Raw genomic sequence first — 18970 nt, forward strand, 5'->3', positions numbered from 1 at the left:
ACAAACTCAGGGTGTCACGCATAAGTCACACAAATAAATAAATGTTGCCATAATGAACACCACAGCGACGTCTAAAATGGAAACGGTAACTGGACGGGGTCCCTGGAAAACGTCTCTGGTACTGGGACACACTCCTCTTCTATCGGGGGAAGTGGATTGACCAGTCGATGCATGTGTCTCTCCTGGTCGGGCCTTAGTGCTCTGCCGATGGCGATCTGAGGATTTAAATCTGCGAGGCTCTGGAGATAACCCATCACACGTTGGGTTAAACGCTCTTGAGCGATGACGTACTGGACAAGGTTGGCCAGGACTGGGTCTCTCTCAATGCGTCCACCGGGAAAAGATGTCACTCCTCCGGGTGCTGCACGGCTCGGAAAGTAATAATACCCTCGTTCGCTGGCATAGGGTACCGCGAATCGAAGGCGAGCAAGCGCTTCGTATGCAACAGCTTCTATGGCCATATGTGGGGTTGGCATCGATTTCCCTACGAAGGAGACCTCCGTTGGATCTTGGTTCGAGTTTACGGGAGGGATGTGTACTGCTGCCCAATATCTTGAGGTGGGAGGGGTAATTCTTGATTTGAACAGCTCGTACTGGGGTGGCTGGGTAGTGCCCATGGTACTGCAGGTAAAATCCCGCAATATCTTGACAAAACTACCCAAGGTTGCATCTGGGGTTCTCAGATAAATGCTAGGGCTCGGCATGGCTAGGAAATGGTTGTGAGGGTGGTGCACAAGGTGAGAGGTGCTTGGCAAGGTCACGCGGTGGCCTTTTTATAGCACCAGAGCTGGGTCATTTTTACCGAGGTGAATGGTAAAGAAAATTTTCAGCCCTGCTCCAAGGGTCGGGGTCAAGCCACAGATTCACATATCTCACCATAGTGATGTGTTACTGTGGGGTTGACGGGGTGATTTTTGGTAACTGTGTCCGGGATAGAAATCTTATACTGCATACTGGCGTATCCAAGCAAGGCTACTATTAAAACAGAGGCACGACAACAGGCGGCATTTAATTACAAGACAACACGATTACAAAGCGAGGGTACACTGGGACTCAATACGACTCGGGTGACTTAGTCTACCTCGTTTACATCCAAGCGGGCGTGCCTTGAGGCTCCTCCACGGGTCTCGTCGTCGGAATTAGCTGGAGTGGGTTGAGGGGCTGCAGGCTCGGGGTAGCGATGAGGACCATCTCGGGGATTGTTGGCCACAATCCCGTTGGAGTGTGCTCCCAATATGCGAAGAAGCACTTCTGGGGTTATCGCAGCACCTTGGCCGATGGTTGGGGCAGGCCTCAGGGACTCGATCGGGTGTCCAAACAGCATGACTGGGTTGTCGGCGTTGGGCTCGTTCTCTTCTCTCGCCGGGGCTCGACGAACCAGCTCTCCACGAGTTGCGATTAGATCAATAGTGATTTGATCGCACAGTTCCTCTAGTGCACTTACATAGCGCACTAGGTGCAACAATGCAGGATCCGTCTCGTGATCTCCGTTGGCAACTTGGGGTGGCCTACCATACCCTTCACGTCTGGGGTAGTAGCGGAACGAGCGACAGTTAACTCTGGGCGACAAGTGCCGGAGATGAACTATAGCCTCTCAAGCAGCTAGTTGGATGGCTTGAAGCTCAAAGGAAGTTGTTCTTCTGGTGAACCTGTAGGGGCGCTCGGGCTCTAGACCCCTACCGTAGATGTGTACAGTGGCCCAGAATTGACGGTTCTCACCGCTCATGGGTCCTTGGTACACAACATATTCTGGCGGCTCTTCTAACGCATAGGCACGACGGGTGAGGTTTGTGAGTATGGTCACAAAGCCTCCAAGGTTGGTTGCTGTGGTCTCATTGTGCACGACAGGGCCAGGCATTGTAGCTTGGTTTGGGGTAGAGGCTGTGCTGTGCTGTGTTGGGGCTAGCATGCCCCTTTTTATAGGAAAAAGAGGACGGAGCCTTCCCTTGCACGCTTTCGAGAAAGGACTATTTAAGATTCGATCACTGGCGCATGAGCGACAGGTTAGGTTGATAGGTTGGGCACCGACTGCCAAAAGTGTTGGGTCACTGTGTGGCTATCTTGTGCGAGAAGCTTGGTTGGGGTTTGGTTATGGTTTGGTGGGTTGGTTTGCCTAAGTTTATAGACCCGGCTAAGATAGGATTAGCCAATGGTCAGCCTGGCTCTGATACCAAGTCTGTCACGACCGAATTTTCCGGGTTTTAAATTCCAGAAAAAGACGGTCGTGCTCATCAGCCCAAGATTACTGTTAGCTGATGAGGCTCCAACTTGATACAGAAATTCCAAGAAAAATACAATATATGTGGCACAAGACCATTCTGGCCTGTGAGTACAACAATTGGGTTTCTAGTGGTCGATGGTGGAAGCGGTTTGTGAGACATCAGTGTCTATGGGACTCCATTTCCCACAGGAACTGCGGACCAGGTTAACTCCTATCTTCGCGAGGCTGCTATCACCATTGCTTAGGTCCCAAGGCTGTCATCGCCATGCTCCTCTCAAAGCAAGCACTCTGGCCAAGACAATAGCCAGGGACAAGCCAGTGAGTACTTTGAATGTACTCGCAAACATTAAGAACACAGGTATAATATAATTGATAATCATGCACTGAAAAATTCCATGATCACATCGTCAGTCATAAATAAAACAACTTTTATGCATGCAAGCAGGTTATTTTCATGCAACATGAATAAGCAGTAATAGAGTGGGAATAAAATGCCGCAGTCGGGCGTCTGAGCGACACCACAAAAAGGGCTTTAAACGAAATGCCACAGTCGGGCGTCTGAGCGACACCACATAAAGGGCTTTAAAAGAAATGCCACAGTTGGGCGTCTGAGCGACACCACATAAAGGGCTTGAAAAGAAATGCCACAGTCGGGCGTCTGAGTGACACCACATAAAGGGCTTTAAAAAGAAATGCCACAATCGGGTGTCTGAGCGACACCACATAAAGGGCTTTAAAAGAAATGCCACAATCAGGCGTCTGAGCGACACCACATAAAGGGCTTTAAAAGAAATGCCACAGTCGGGCGTCTGAGCGACACCACATAAAGGGCTTTAAAAGAAATGCCACAGTCGGGCGTCTGAGCGACACCACATAAAGGGTTTAAAAGAAATGCCACAGTCGGGCGTCTGAGCGACACCACATAAAGGGCTTTAAAAAAGAAATGCCACAGTCGGGCGTCTGAGGGACACCACATAAAGGGCTTACAAAATAAATAACACAATGAATATCCAGGAGGTAGAACCATCCCAGGGATACTCAATAATATAATTAATGCAAAGGGTTAGTCCATCACAAAATAATAATCATGGTTCTCACAAGTCACCAGTCGGTATCCAAGTTTGGTTTAACAATATCTCCTCCGAAGACCGACACTAAGACCAACACTTGACCCATCCCAGACTGTAATCCTTAACCATGGACACGGCTATTCGAATAGGTTTTAATCTCTGCAGAGGGTGTACTCTTTACCCACGAGTAACGGATTCCTTTAGTCCAGCACACACCAGCTTAACTCATCGGTGTCTGGAATCACCCACGACACTTGTTAAGGAAAACTCTAAGTGGGGAGGCTACAACCTCGCGTGGCATGGGATCAAATTTATATCGCGCGCTCTAAGGGGTGGCCTCCCCTCTCGGTCTCAACCGGAAACACCCATGCCCCCGGACCAGGTGGCATGCCTACCGGCTACAACCGATATCTTCCACCATGGCCTCTCTGTACGGTGTGTGCTTGAAAGGGGTTGACGACTTACTGAACCATACCCTACCTGCAACAGGGACAAGTGGTAGTACATAGCAAGTATGGGGGTTACAGGAAACAAGACTCGGTCTACGGTCGACTCAGGAGGTTTATAAGTTCCCTGCATGACATGTAACAAATATATTTCAATCAACAAAATCACCACTCAATATACCTTACCATGCCATACCAGACATAACCGTACCGACGGGGACCGGCGACAAGCTCACTCCTACCCAAGGCAGAGGCTTTCCCGGATTCCTTTCCGGCATGCATGCAAGGCACATGAGGGTGATTACCATCACAAGTATATTCATTTCCAACAGCAAGGAAATCACTAATATGCTTCCATGCAAATGATCATGTCACATGAAATAACAAGACCTCTGAAATAAGGTGGTGTTATAAACGTGTCAAATAACACACCAAAAATATTATGCCAGGGTTCAGAATGCTTGCCTTTTATGGTGTGGAGAGGTGGGGGTGCTCTCCAAAATTTTTGAAAGCTTCCTTCTCTCCCAAAAATCCTATTTCCAAAAATATGCAAATAACACATATTTTAAAAACAGTACAAAAAAGTTGTTTGGAAAATTTTCAAATAAATCTTAAAATAAACTAGACAATATTTGAGAGATGTAGGAAAAAGAATTAATTCATTTGGAGTTATATTTAAAAAGATATAGTCAGTCAAAGTTGTGGTCAAAATCTGTTATTTAAAATAAAACAGAAAAGAAAACGTTTCGAATAAATACGTACACGTCGAAAGCATATTTTGGAAATGCGCTTCCACTTAACCCACGTGGACCGGCGCTGGGTCACTGACGGTGGGCCCGCCTGGCCCACTGGTCAGGTTTGACCAGTCGCCCGCGTCTTCTCCCTCCTCTGCCCGAGCGGGGCGGGGCTCCGGCGAGGCTCACTGGCGAATGACGGCACCGTTCGGGGAACGGAGGCCATCGGCGTGCTCAGGGGATCAAGACGGTCACTCCGGTGGTCGATATGGTCTCGGGGATGGACGGAGTTGCCGGCGGCGAGCTTCGCGGCGGATGGAGACCGTCGGGCAAGGTGATTTTTCTCCCGCGGTGTGTCCCAATCAAAATTGAGTAGTGGGAATGGTTTACGGGAGGATGAGGAAGCTCTTGGTGGAGAGAACGGAGAGGGGGAGGTACTAGAGGTGCCGGATTGGCCGGGGCGGTGGTGGCGGCAGGAGTTGCCGGAGATGAGGAAGGTCGCCTCCCCGGGTCGAATGCGAGCTAGGGGAGTGCCATTGGGGTGGCCTGAGGTTGCCTGCATGCTCAGGGGAGCTCGGGGCCTCCTTTTATAGGCGTGGCAAGGCGGTTCCGCGGCGGCCGTGGATAAGCTCTCCGGCGACCGCCATTCTGTAGCTGCAGGGCATCGTGGCGAGGCTGGGGATGGCGGCAGGAGCTAGCGGACGAGCGGCTACTGCTCCAAGGGCGAGCTGGCGAGCGGAGGTGGCTTGGGCGGTGCTGGCCAGCGCAGGAGCTGTCGGGCGGCGGATGCGGCCGCGGGCATGCCGCCAAGCGGCTCCGACGGTGGTGCTGTAGGGCACCAGGGCCTGCTTGGCGTGTTGCGGTGAGAGGGGGAGTGCGTGGCGCGGCTCTCTGGTGCGGGAAAAATCTAGGGGCACGACGTGGCGACTCGGGCGCGGCATGTGCAATACGCGCGCTCTGGGCGCGGCCAGAGCACGCGTGGAAGCTGTTCGACGAAATGCTAAAGCATGCTAGAGGTCGCGGTTGAGGTTGGGAAGAAACAGGGCTAGGTTAGGGTTAGTTAGAGGGTGAATGGACAGGGTGGTTAGGTCAGGAGACCAAGTTCACAATGTAAACTTGAATCCATGCCAAAACTGGCCATGCTCTCCAGGTGTTTGACAAAATGCCACAGGCACCTAGGCTCTTCTTGGGGTGGCCAAATTCTCCAGATCGGGGTCTCCTTAGATGCAAGAGAAAGTGGTGAGGTTAGTTTGCCAAAAGTAGAAACTTGCTAGTGCAAGTTTTGCAAAACTACAATTCTGGACAGGAAATAAATGACATTATTTCATGAACCAAAAATATGCTAATGGGTGCATGCTCCTGGATTTAGGGGTTTGGTAGGGCTATATATAAGTAGGAGAAAGCACAAGGTCATTGGAGCAAAAATAAATAGGGTTGCAGTAGAAATCACAAGGTTGGACCAGAATGGAAAAGAGGTTGATTCACTCAAATTTTTCAAAGAACAGCATTATGTTTTTGCACAAAGCTGAATCATATGCTACTACCAATATCCCATGATTTTGGGTGGAGGCTAGAAAGAATTATTTAAATGGGTTGTAGTGCAAATTGCACTCTGGACCAGAGAAGGAAAATTGAGTGTAGAGCTCAAAATATAACATGAATAAAAGATATTTTTGTACAAAAGTGATTTAAAAACATCGCATGACATCTCCAAATTTTGGTTGGAATTTTAAGTGAATTTATCAAATGGTTGTAGTTCAAATATGGCCATATAACCTTGAAGAACCATTTTTCAAGAAAATAAAGATTAAGCAAATTAATTATGTAATTAGTTATACTGATAAAAGGGAAGTTTTTCTTGAGAGGTTAAACAAGCCCAATAACATATTTGAAAGGTTTTCACTTTGGGGAAAAACTCCATAATAACAAGGGAGAAAATGGTTCAAAAATAAAAAGCGTGCCCAGAAAATAAAGGTTTTTAATTTCCTGGCAAAATTTTAATGTATTAAAACAAGGCCAAAATTTTGGGGTGTCACAGATGCCACGTGTCGGTCACCCTTGACGAAAGCACTTCTGTGATGCACGATTTATCGTCATGGAAGTGGACACTTCCGTGATGATAATTTTGGTAATGTCATGGAACACTTCTACGACAGCACAGGTATGACTATCTTGATTCGGTCATAAAATCGTTATGGATGTACATGCATGACAAAAAATGCGACCTACTGTGACAAACACGTATCATCATGGAAGTGTATTTTTTTGTAGTAGCATAAGTATTTCCCTCAGTTTTTGAGAACCGAGGTATCAATCCAGTGTGAGACTACACGCAAGTCCCTCGTACCTACACAAAAAATAAGAACCTCACAACCAAGGCGATAAAGGGGTTGTCAATCCCTTCACGGTCACTTACGAGAGTGAGATCGGATAGAGATAATAAGATAAATATTTTTGGTATTTTTATGATATATATTGAAAGCAAAGATTGCATAATAAAAATAGATTGGAAACATATATGATAAAAGACAGACCCGGGGGCCATAGGTTTCACAAGTGGCTTTTATCAAGATAGCATAAGTATTACGGTGGGTGAACAAATTACTGTCGAGCAATTGATAGAAAAGTGCATAATTATGAGAATATCTAGGCATGATCATGTATATAGGCATCACGCCCGCGACAAGTAGACCGAAACGATTCTGCATCTACTACTATTACTCCACAAATTGACCGCTATCCAGCATGCATCTAGAGTATTAAGTTCACAAGAATAGAGTAACGCATTAGGAAAGATGACATGAAGTAGAGGGATAAACTCAAGCAATATGATATAAACCCCATCTTTTTATCCTCGATGGCAACAATACAATACGTGCCTTGCTGCCCCTGCTGTCACTAGGAAAGGACACCGCAAGATTGAACCCAAAGCTAAGCACTTCTCCCATTGCAAGAAAGAACAATCTAGTAGGCCAAACCAAACTAATAATTCGAAGAGACTTGCAAAGATAACCAATCATACATAAAAGATTTCATAGAAGAATCCAATATTGTTCATAGATAAACTTGATCGTAAACCCACAATTCATCAGATCTCGACAAACACACCGCAAAAAGAGTTACATAGAATAGATCTCCAAAAAGATCAAGGAGAACATTGTATTGAGATCCAAAGAGAGAGAAGAAGCCATCTAGCTAATAACTATGCACCCGAAGGTCTGTGGTAAACTACTCACACATCATCGGAGAGGCTATGGTGTTGATGTAGAAGCCCTCCGTGATCGATTCCCCCTTCGGTGGAGCTCCGGAAAAGGCCCCAAGATGGGATCTCTTGGGTACAGTAGGTCGGTGGAGCTGCGAGGGGCCCACGAGGGTGGGGGCGCGCCCAGGGGTAGGCGCGCCTCCCTGCCTCGTGGCCGCCTCGCTTCTATCTTGACGTCTACTCCAAGTCCCCTGGATCACGTTTGTTCCAAAAATAACTCTCCCGAAGGTTTCATTCCGTTTGGATTCCGTTTGATATTCCTTTTCTGCGAAACACTAAAATAGGCAAAAAAACAACAATTTGCACTAGTTCTTGGGTTAGTAGGTTAGTCCCAAAAATAATATAAAAGTGTATAATAAATCCCATTAAACATCCAAAATGGATAATATAATAGCATGGAACAATCAAAAATTATAGATACGTTGGAGACGTATCACACTAGCACTAGCACCCATATCACATAAGCCATGATAGCAATGATCTCCTATTTTAACAGAAATAACAGGCATGCCTACAATAGTTCTATGTTTATTTTTAGTATCGGGTCTAGCAATTCTAGCAGCTTCATCACAAAAGTAGGTAAATGATAAAAACAGAATTTCTGATGTGGAATGCTACCTAGAATAATTGTCAATGTAATTTTCTTTATTGTGGCATGAATATTCAGATCTGAAAGATTCAAGACAAAATTTTAATATTGACATAAAAAATAATAATACTTCAAGCATACTAACTAAGCAATCATGTCTTCTCAAAATAACATGGCAAAAGAAAGTTCGTCCCTACAAAATCATATAGTTTGGTCATGCTCCATTTTCATCACACAAGAATGCTCTCATCTTGCACAACCCCGGTGACAAGCCAAGCAATTGTTTCATACTTTAGTAATCTCAAACTTTTTTCAACTTTCACGCAATACATGAGCGTGAGCCATGGATATAGCACTATGGGTGGAATAGAATATAATGATGGGGGTTATGTGGAGAAGACAAAAAAGGAGAAAGTCTCACATCGACGCAGCTAATCAACGGGCTAGGGAGATGCCCATCAATTGATGTAAATGCAAGGAGTAGGGATTGCCATGCAACGGATGCACTAGAGGTATAAATGTATGAAATCTCAACAAAAGAAACTAAGTGGGTGTGCATCCAACTTGCTTGCTTACGAAGACCTAGGGCATTTGAGGAAGCCCATTGTTGGAATATACAAGCCAAGTTCTATAATGAAAAATTCCCACTAGTATATGAAACAAGAGATTCTCTATCATAAAGATCATGGTGCTACTTTGAAGCATAAGTGTGGAAAAAGAGGATAGTAGCATTGTCCCTTTTATATTTTTTTGGGCCTTTTTTGGACATTCTTTTTTTATTTGGGGCAATTCTCTATTAATGATGATCATCACACTTCTATTTATTTACAACTCAATTATTACAACTCGATACTAGAAAAAAATATGACTCTATATGATTGCCTCCAGCGGTGTACCGGGAAGGGTAATGAATCAAGAGTGGCATGTATGATAAATTATGCGTGGTGGCTTTGGCACAAATACGATGTCAACTACATGATCATGCAAAGCAATATGACAATGATGAAGCGTGTCATGAATGAAATGGTGGAAAGTTGCATGGCAATATATCTCGGAATGGCTATGGAAATGCCATAATAGGTAGGTATGGTGGCTGTTTTGAGGAAGATATAAGGAGGTTTATGTGTGATAGAGTGTATCATATCACGGGGTTTGGATGCACCGGCGAAGTTTGCACCAACTCTCAAGGTGAGAAATGGCAATGCACGATACCGAAGAGTCTAGCAATGATGGAAAGGTGAGAGTGTGTATAATCCATGGACTCAACATTAGTCATAAAGAACTCACATACTTATTGCAAAAATCTACAAGTCATCAAAAACCAAGCATTACACGCATGATCCTAGGGGTATAGATTGGTAGGAAAAGACCATCGCTCGTCCCCGACCGCCACTCATAGGGAAGACAATCAAAGAACACCTCATGTTTCAAATTTGTTACACAACGGTTACCATACGTGCATGCTATGGGACTTGCAATCTTCAACACAAGTATTTCTCAAATTCACAACTACTCAATAATCCATACGTGCATATATCACCATCCTCATATCTCAAAACAATTGTTAAGTATCAAACTTCTCATAGTATTCAATGCACTTTTTATGATAGTTTTTATTATACCAATCTTGGATGCCTATTATATTAGGACCAGTTTTATAATCAAAGGAAATTACCATGCTGTTCTAAAGGACTCTCAAAATAATATAAGTGAAGCATGAGAGATCAATAATTTCTATAAAATAAAACCACCACCGTGCTCTAAAAGATACAAGTGAAGCACTAGAGCAAAATTATCTAGCTCAAAAGATATAAGTGAAGCACATAGAGTATTCTAATAAATTCCAATTCATGTGTGTCTCTACCAAAAGGTGTGTACAGCAAGGATGATTGTGGTAAACTAAAAAGCAAATACTCAAATCATACAGGACGCTCCAAAAAAACATATATCATGTGGTGAATAAAAATGTAGCCTCGAGTAAAGTTACCGATGGAAGAAGACGAAAGAGGGGATGCCTTTCGGGGCATCCCCAAGCTTAGACTTTTGGTTGTCCTTCAATTTAACTTGGGTTGCCTTGGGAATCCCCAAGATTAGACTTTTGGTTGTCCTTCAATTTAACTTGGGGTGCCTTGGGCATCCCCAATCTTAGGCTCTTGCCACTCCTTATTCCATAATCCGTCAAACCATTACCCAAAACTTGAAAACTTCACAACACAAAACTCAACAGAAAAAGCTCATGAGCTTCGTTAGTGTAAGAAAACAAACCACCACTTAAGGTACTGTAATGAACTCATTATTTATTTATATTGGTGTTAAACCTAATGTATTCCAACTTCTCTATGGTTCATACTCTCCGATACTAGTGATAGATTCATCAAAATAAGCAAACAACACAAGAAAAACAGAATCTGTTAAAAACAGAACAGTCTGTAGTAATATGTAGGTTTCGAATACTTTTGTAACCCCAAAAAATCTGAAATAAATTGGTGGACGTGAGGAATTTTTCTATTAATCATCTTCAAAAATAATTAACCTAATCGCACTCTCCAGTAAAAAATGGCAGAAAATCTCGTGAACTCTAAGTTTTCTGTTTTTTACAGCAAGATCGCTAAAACTTCCCCCAATTCTTCCCAAAGGTTCTACTTGGCACAAACACTAATTAAAAGCATAAAACCACATATAAACAGAGTCTATATGAATTATTTATTACTAAGCAGAATCAAAAACCAAGAAACAGACATAAAATTGGGTTGCCTCCCAACAAGTGCTATCGTTTAACGCCCCTAGCTAGGCATAAAAGCAAGAATAGATCTAGGTATTATCATCTTTGGTATGCAACTCATAGGTGGCTCTCACAATATATTCATAAGGTAGTTTAATTTTATTTCTTGGGAAGTGTTCCATGCCTTTCCTTAACGCAAATTGGAATCTAATATTCCCTTCTTTCATATCAATAATTGCATCAATCGTTCGAAGGAAAGGTCTACCAAGAATAATAGGACATGTAGGATTGCAGTCAATATCAAGAACAATGAAATCTACAGGCACATAATTCCTATTTGCAACAATAAGAACATCATTAATCCTTCCAATAGGTTTCTTAATAGTGGAATCCGCAAGGTGCAAATTTAGAGAACAATCATCAAATTCACGGAAACCTAACACATCACACAAACTTTTTGGAATCGTGGAAATGCTAGCACCCAAATCACATAAAGCATAGCATTCATCATCTTTAATTTTAATGTTAATAGTAGGTTCCCACTCATCATCTTTAATCACATAAATCACATAAAGCATAGCATTCATCATCTTTAATTTCTTCATAAGATTGCATTAAAGCATCAACGATATGTTTCGTAAAAGCTTTATTTTGGCTATAAGCATGCCGAGAATTTAGCACGGATTGCAACATGTAAATACAATCTATCAAAGAGAAATTATCATAATTAAATTCCTTGAAATCCAAAATAGTGGGCTCATTGCTATGTAAAGTTTTGACCTCTTCAATCCCAGTTTTACTAATTTTTGCATCAAGATCTAAAAACTCTGAATCATTGGGACACCTTTTAACTAAAGTTGAATCATCTCCAATCCCATCATTATCAAGATTTATATTGCAAAACAAAGATTTAATAGGAGACACATCAATCACTTTTAGATCTTCATCCTTATTATCATCAAAACTAGAAGAACATGCTTTTATAAAGCAATCCTTTTTAGCACGCATCCTAGAGGTTCTTTCTTTGCCCTCATCGATGGAAATTTTCATGGCTTTGAGAGACTCGTTGATATCATGCTTAGGTGGAATAAATCTAAGTTGCAAAGAATCAACATCAAGAGAAATTCTATCCACGTTCCTAGCCAACTCATCAATCTTAGACAATTTTTCTTCAATCAAAGCATTGAAACTCTTTTGCAAACTAATAAATTCTTTAATTCTTGATTCAAAATCAGAGGACATATTATTATTATTACCATAAGAATTATCGTAGGAATTACCATAATTATTAGAGGAATTACTAGGATACGGCCTAGGATTAAAGTTTCCTCTATACGCGTTGTTACCAAAATTGTTCCTACCAACAAAATTCACATCCATAGATTCATTATTATTCTCAATCAAGGTAGACAAAGGCATATCATTAGGATCAGAAGAAATACTCTTATTAGCAAACAATTTCATAAGTTCATCCATCTTTCCACTCAAAACATTAATTTCTTCGATAGCATGAACTATTTTACTAGTAGATCTTTCAGTGTGCCATTGATAATAATTAACCATAATATTATCTAGGAGTTTGGTAGCTTCTCCTAAAGTGATTTCTATAAAAGTGTCTCCTGCGCCGAATCTAAAAGATTTCTAGAAGAAAAATTTAATCCAGCACAAAAAAATTGTATGATCATCCACAAATTCAAACCATGTGTAGGGAAATTACATATCATTAGTTCCATCTGTCGTGGATCTAACACTGATAGTAGAATGGGGGTAAGTATAAGGAGGCAAGATTCTAGCTATGGAGTAGTTGTACACACGAGTTTTACAAGTTCAGGCCCTTCTCGGAGGAAGTAACAGCCCTACGTCTCGGTGCCCTGAGGCGGTCGACTGGATTATGTGTGTGTGTGAGTTTACAAAAGATGCGAACCCCTGTGCCTGTGGAGGGGGTTGGCTTATATAGAGTGCGCCAGGACCCCAGCCAGCCCACGTTACATTAAAGAGGAGACGTTACTGGTAACGCTAGCAAATAAAGAGACATAATGACCATTAAATCTATGAGGTGATGTCCGACTGTTGCAGTTCGGAGTGACTTTAGACCTTCTGGTGGTCGAGTGACAATCTCTGCGGTCGAGTGACTTCAAGTCTTCCGAGTGGAGGTCCTCATGGTCGAGTGGATGGTGACTCTTCTTTGAATGCTTCTGGTTTGAGGGTGACGTCCTAGGGGAGGGTGCCTAGGTCAGGCCTATGACCCTACCCTAGGTACATATCTTCATCATTAGCCCCTGAATGGTTCAGGTTTCGAGTGGAGAAGGAGTTGATAACCTCTCCGATTCATCTTTTGCGCTTCGGATATGTCTTGTCCAGAGGTCGAATGAACATTCATGATGACTTCAACTGCTTGTTCAGTCACCTTGATCCATTCTTGGTTTTGTCGAGTGAACTTTCATTGTTAAGCTTCGAGTGTTGATATGGGAAAATCTTCCGTCTGATGGGTTGTTCTGCTGTTTGCAGATTTCACGGGATACGAATTTTGGGAAGCGCACCGGACGAGGGAGGCCGCAGTAATCAGGACAGATTAGGCAGGCCGCCTCAATCTTGGCGCCCCACCACCTTTTTCGCCACGTATCGCGTGCGTGACTATTGCGGGATTTGATCGGATCGCCTGGGCCCACGAGTCAGCCACTCGGAAATGCCCTCATATAAGGCGTTGGTGAAGGAAATATGCCTTAGAGGCAATAATAAAGTTATTATTTATTTCCTTATATCATGATAAATGTTTATTATTCATGCTAGAATTGTATTAACCGCAAACATAATACATGTGTGAATACATAGACAAACAGAGTGTCACTAGTATGCCTCTACTTCAGTAGCTCGTTGATCAAAGATGGTTATGTTTCCTAACCATAGACATGAGTTGTCATTTGATTAACGGGATCGCATCATTAGGAGAATGATGTGATTGACTTGACCCATTCCGTTAGCTTAGCACTTGATCGTTTAGCTTGTTGCTATTGCTTTCTTCATGACTTATACATGTTCCTATGACTATGAGATTATGCAACTGCTGTTTACCGGAGGAACACTTTGTGTGCTACCAAATGACACAACGTAATTGGGTGATTATAAAGGTGCTCTATAGGTGTCTCTGAAGGTACTTGTTGGGTTGGCGTATTTCGAGATTAGGATTTGTCACTCCGATTGTTGGAGAGGTATCTCTGGGCCCACTCGGTAATGCACATCACTTAAGCCTTGCAAGCATTGCAACTAATGAGTTAGTTGCGGGTTGATGTATTATGGAACGAGTAAAGAGACCTGCTGGTAACGAGATTGAACTAGGTATTGAGATACCGACGATCGAATCTCGGGCAAGTAACATACCGATGACAAAGGGAACAACATATGTTGTTATGCGGTTTGACCGTTAAAGATCTTCGTAGAATATGTGGGAGCCAATATGAGCATCCAGGTTCCGCTATTAGTTATTGACCAGAGACGTGTCTGGGTCATTTCTACATACTTCTCGAACCCGTAGGGTCTGCACGCTTAAAGTTCGATGACGGTTATGTGTTTTGATGTACCGAAGGAGTACGGAGTCCCGGATGAGATCGGGGACATGGCGAGCAGTCTTGAAATGGTCGAGACGTAAAGATCGATATATTGGATGACTATATTCGGAGATCATAAAGGTTCCGAGTGATTCGGGTATTTTCTGGATTACCGGGGAGTTAAGGGAATTCGTATTGGGCCTTAATGGGCCATATGGGAAATGAGAGTAAGGCCTCAAAGGGTGGCCACACCCCTCCCCATGGGCTGGTCCGAATTGGACTAGGGAGGGGGGCCCTTCCTTCCTTCTCCTTTTCCCTTCCCTTTCCTTCCCTCCTACTCCTACTACTTGGAAGGGCTCCTAGTTCTACTAGGAAAGGGGGAATCCAACTTCCGGTGGGAGTAGAACTCCTCTAAGGCATGCCATAGAGAGGGCCGGCCTTCCCCCTCCTCCACTCCTTTATATACGCGGGAAGGGGGCACCCCAAAGAGACAACAATTGATCTGTTTGATCTTTTAGCCGTGTGCGGTGCCCCCCTCCACCATAGTCCACCTCGATAATACTGTAGCGGTGCTTAGGAGAAGCCCTGCGTTGGTAGAACATCAACATCGTCACCACGCCGTCGTGCTGACAAAACTCTCTCTCAACACTCGGCTAGATCAGAGTTCTAGGGACGTCATCGGGCTGAACGTGTGCTGAACTCGGAGGTGCTGTACGTTCCGTACTTGGTAGGTCGGATTGTGAAGACGTACGACTACATCAACCGCGTTGTGCTAACACTTCCGCTTTCGTTCTACGAGGGTATGTGGACAGCAATCTCCCCTCTCGTTGCTATGCATCACCATGATCTTGCGTGTGCGTAGGAAATTTTTTGAAATTACTACGTTCCCCAACAGTGGCATGAGAGCCTGGTTGTATGCGTAGATGTAATATGCACGAGTAGAACACAAGTGAGTTGTGGGCGATATAAGTCATACTGCTTACCAGCATGTCACACTTTGGTTCGGCGGTATTGTTGGATGAAGCGGCCCGGACCGACATTACGCGTACACTTACGCGAGACTGGTTCTACCGACGTGCTTTGCACACAGGTGGCTGGCGGGTGTCAGTTTCTCCAACTTTAGTTGAACCGAGTGTGGCTACGCCTGGTCCTTGCAAAGGTTAAAACAGCACCAACTTGAAAAACTATCATTGTGGTTTTGATGCGTAGGTAAGAACGGTTCTTGCTAAGCCCGTAGCAGCCACGTAAAACTTGGAACAACAAAGTAGAGGACGTCTAACTTGTTTTTGCAGGGCATGCTGTGATGTGATATGGTCAAGACGTGATGCTAAATTTTATTGTATGAGATGATCATGTTTTGTAACTGAGTTATTGGCAACTGGCAGGAGCCATATGGTTGTCGCTTTATTGTATGCAATTCCATCGCCCTGTAATGCTTTACTTTATCACTAAGCGGTAGCAATAGTCGTGGAAGCATAAGATTGGCGAGACGACAACGATGCTACGATGGAGATCAAGGTGTCGCGCCGGTGACGATGGTGATCATGACGGTGCTTCAGAGATGGAGATCACAAGCACAAGATGATGATGGCCATATCATATCACTTATATTGATTGCATGTGATATTTATCTTTTATGCATCTTATCTTGCTTTGATTGATGGTAGCATTATAAGATGATCTCTCACTAAATTTCAAGATAAAAAGTGTTCTCCCTGAGTATGCACCGTTGCCAAAGTTCGCCGTGCCCAGACACCACGTGATGATCGAGTGTGATAAGCTCTATGTCCATCTACAATGGGTGCAAGCCAGTTTTGCACACGCAGAATACTCAGGTTAAACTTGACGAGCCTAGCATATGCGGATATGGCCTCAGAACACTAGAGACCGAAAGGTCGAGCGTGAATCATATAGTAGATATGGTCAACATAATGATGTTCACCATTCAAAACTACTCCATTTCACGTGATGATCGGTTATGGTTTAGTTGATATGGAGGGATGTCTACCTAAGTGGCAGTTCTTAAGTAATATGATTAATTGAACTTAAATTTATCATGAACTTAGTCCTGGTAGTATTTTGCAAATTATGTTGTAGATCAATAGCTCGCGTTGTTGCTTCCCTGTGTTTATTTTGATATGTTCCTAGAGTAAATTGTGTTGAAAGATGTTAGTAGCGATGATGCGGATTGGATCCGTGATCTGAGGTTTATCCTCATTGCTGCACAAAAGAATTATGTCCTTGATGCACCGCTAGGTGACTGACCTATTGCAGGAGCAGATGCAGATGTTATGAACGTTTGGCTAGCTCAATATGATGACTACTTGATAGTTTAGTGCACCATGCTTAAACAGCTTAGAATCGGGACTTCAAAGACGTTTTCAACGTCATGGACCATATGAGATGTTCCAGGAGTTGAAGTTAATATTTCAAGCAAATACCCGAGTTGTGAGATATGAAGTCTCCAACAAGTTCTATAGCTAAATGATGGAGGAGAATAGCTCAAACAGTGAGCATGTGCTCAGATTGTCTGGGTACTACGATCGCTTGAATCAAGTGGGAGTTAATCTTCTAGATAAAATAGTGATTGACTGAATTCTCTAGTCACCATCACCAAGTTACTAGAACTTCGCAATGAACTATAATATGCAAGGGATAACGGAAACGATTTCCAAGCTCTTTGTGATACAGAAATTAATGAAGGTAGAAATCAAGAAAAACATCAAGTGTTGATGGTTGACAAGACCACTAGTTTCAAGAAAAGGGGCAAAGGAAAGAAGGGGAACTTAAAGAAGAACGACAAGCAAGTTGTTGCTCAGGTGAAGAAGCCCAAGTCTGGACCTAAGCCTGAGACTAAGTGCTTCTACTGCAAAGGGACTGATCACTAGAAGCGGAACTACCCCAAGTAATTAGCGGATAAAAAGGATGGCAAAGTGAACATAGGTATATTTGATATACATGTTATTGATGTGTATTGGAAATGGTTTAGTTGCTAGTTTAGTTGCTAAGAAAAGTAACTCGAAACAGGAGTTGCAGAATGAACAGAGACTCGTTAAGGGTGAAATGACGATGTGTATTGGAAATGGTTCCAAGATTGATATGATCCTCATCGCACACTCCCTATACTTTCGGGATTATTGTTAAACCCAAATAAATGTTTCTTGGTGGTTGCGTTGAGCATGAATATGATTTGATCATGTTTATTGCAAAATGATTATTCATTTAAGTTAGAGAATAATTGTTGTTCTGTTTACATGAATAAAACCTTCTATGGTCATACACCCAATGGAAATGGTTCGTTGGATCTCGATCGTAGTGATTAACATATTCATAATATTGAAGCCAAAAGATGCAAAGTTAATAATGATAGTGCAACTTATTTGTGGCACTGCCGTTTAGGTCATATTGGTGTAAAGCGCATGAAGAAAATCCATGCTGATGCGCTTTTGGGATCACTTGATGCTTGCGAACCATACCTCATGGGCAAGATGACTAAGACTCCGTTCTCCGGAACAATGGAGCGAGCAATAGACTTGCTGGAAATTATACATACTAATGTATGCAGTCCGATGAGTGTTGAGGCTCGCGGCGGGGATCATTATTTTTTTGACCTTCACAAATGATTTTAGCAGATATGGGTATATCTACTTGATGAAACACAGGTCTAAAACATTTGAAGAGTTCAAAGAAATTTAGAGTGAAGTGGAGAATCATCGTAACAAAAATAAAAGTTTCTACAATATGATCACAGAAGTAAAATATTTGAGTTACGAGTTTGGCCTTCAGTTAAAACAATGTGAAATAGTTTCACTACTCACGCCACCTAGAACACCACAGTGTAATGGTGTGTCTGAACGTCGTAACCGTACTTTATTAGATATGGTGCGATCTATGATGTCTCTTACCAATTTACCACTATTGTTTTAGGATTATGCATTAGAGACAGCTACATTCACGTTAAATAGGGCACCATCTAAATCCGTTGAGATGACACCGTATGAACTATGGTTTGGCAAGAAAACTAAGCTGTCGTTTCTTAAAGTTTGAGGTTGCAATGCTTATGTGAAAAACTTTCAACCTGATAAGCTCAAACCCAAATCGGAGAAGTGCGTCTTCATAGCATACCCAAAAGAAAATGTTGGGTACACCTTCTATCACAGATCCGAAGGCAAGATATTCACTGCTGAGAATGGATCCTTTCTAGAGAAAGAGTTTCTCTCGAAAGAAGTGAGTGGGAGGAAAGTAGAACTTGATGAGGTAACTGTACCTGCTCCCTTATTGAAAAGTAGTTCATCACAGAAATCTATTCCTGTGACTACTACACCAATTAGTGAGGAAGCTAATTGTCGGAGTAAATAGCCATGGGTAGCCTAGCCGGCTT

The sequence above is a fragment of the Triticum urartu genome, chromosome 7, assembly GCF_003073215.2.
Source record: "Triticum urartu cultivar G1812 chromosome 7, Tu2.1, whole genome shotgun sequence".
Lineage (NCBI taxonomy): Eukaryota > Viridiplantae > Streptophyta > Magnoliopsida > Poales > Poaceae > Triticum > Triticum urartu.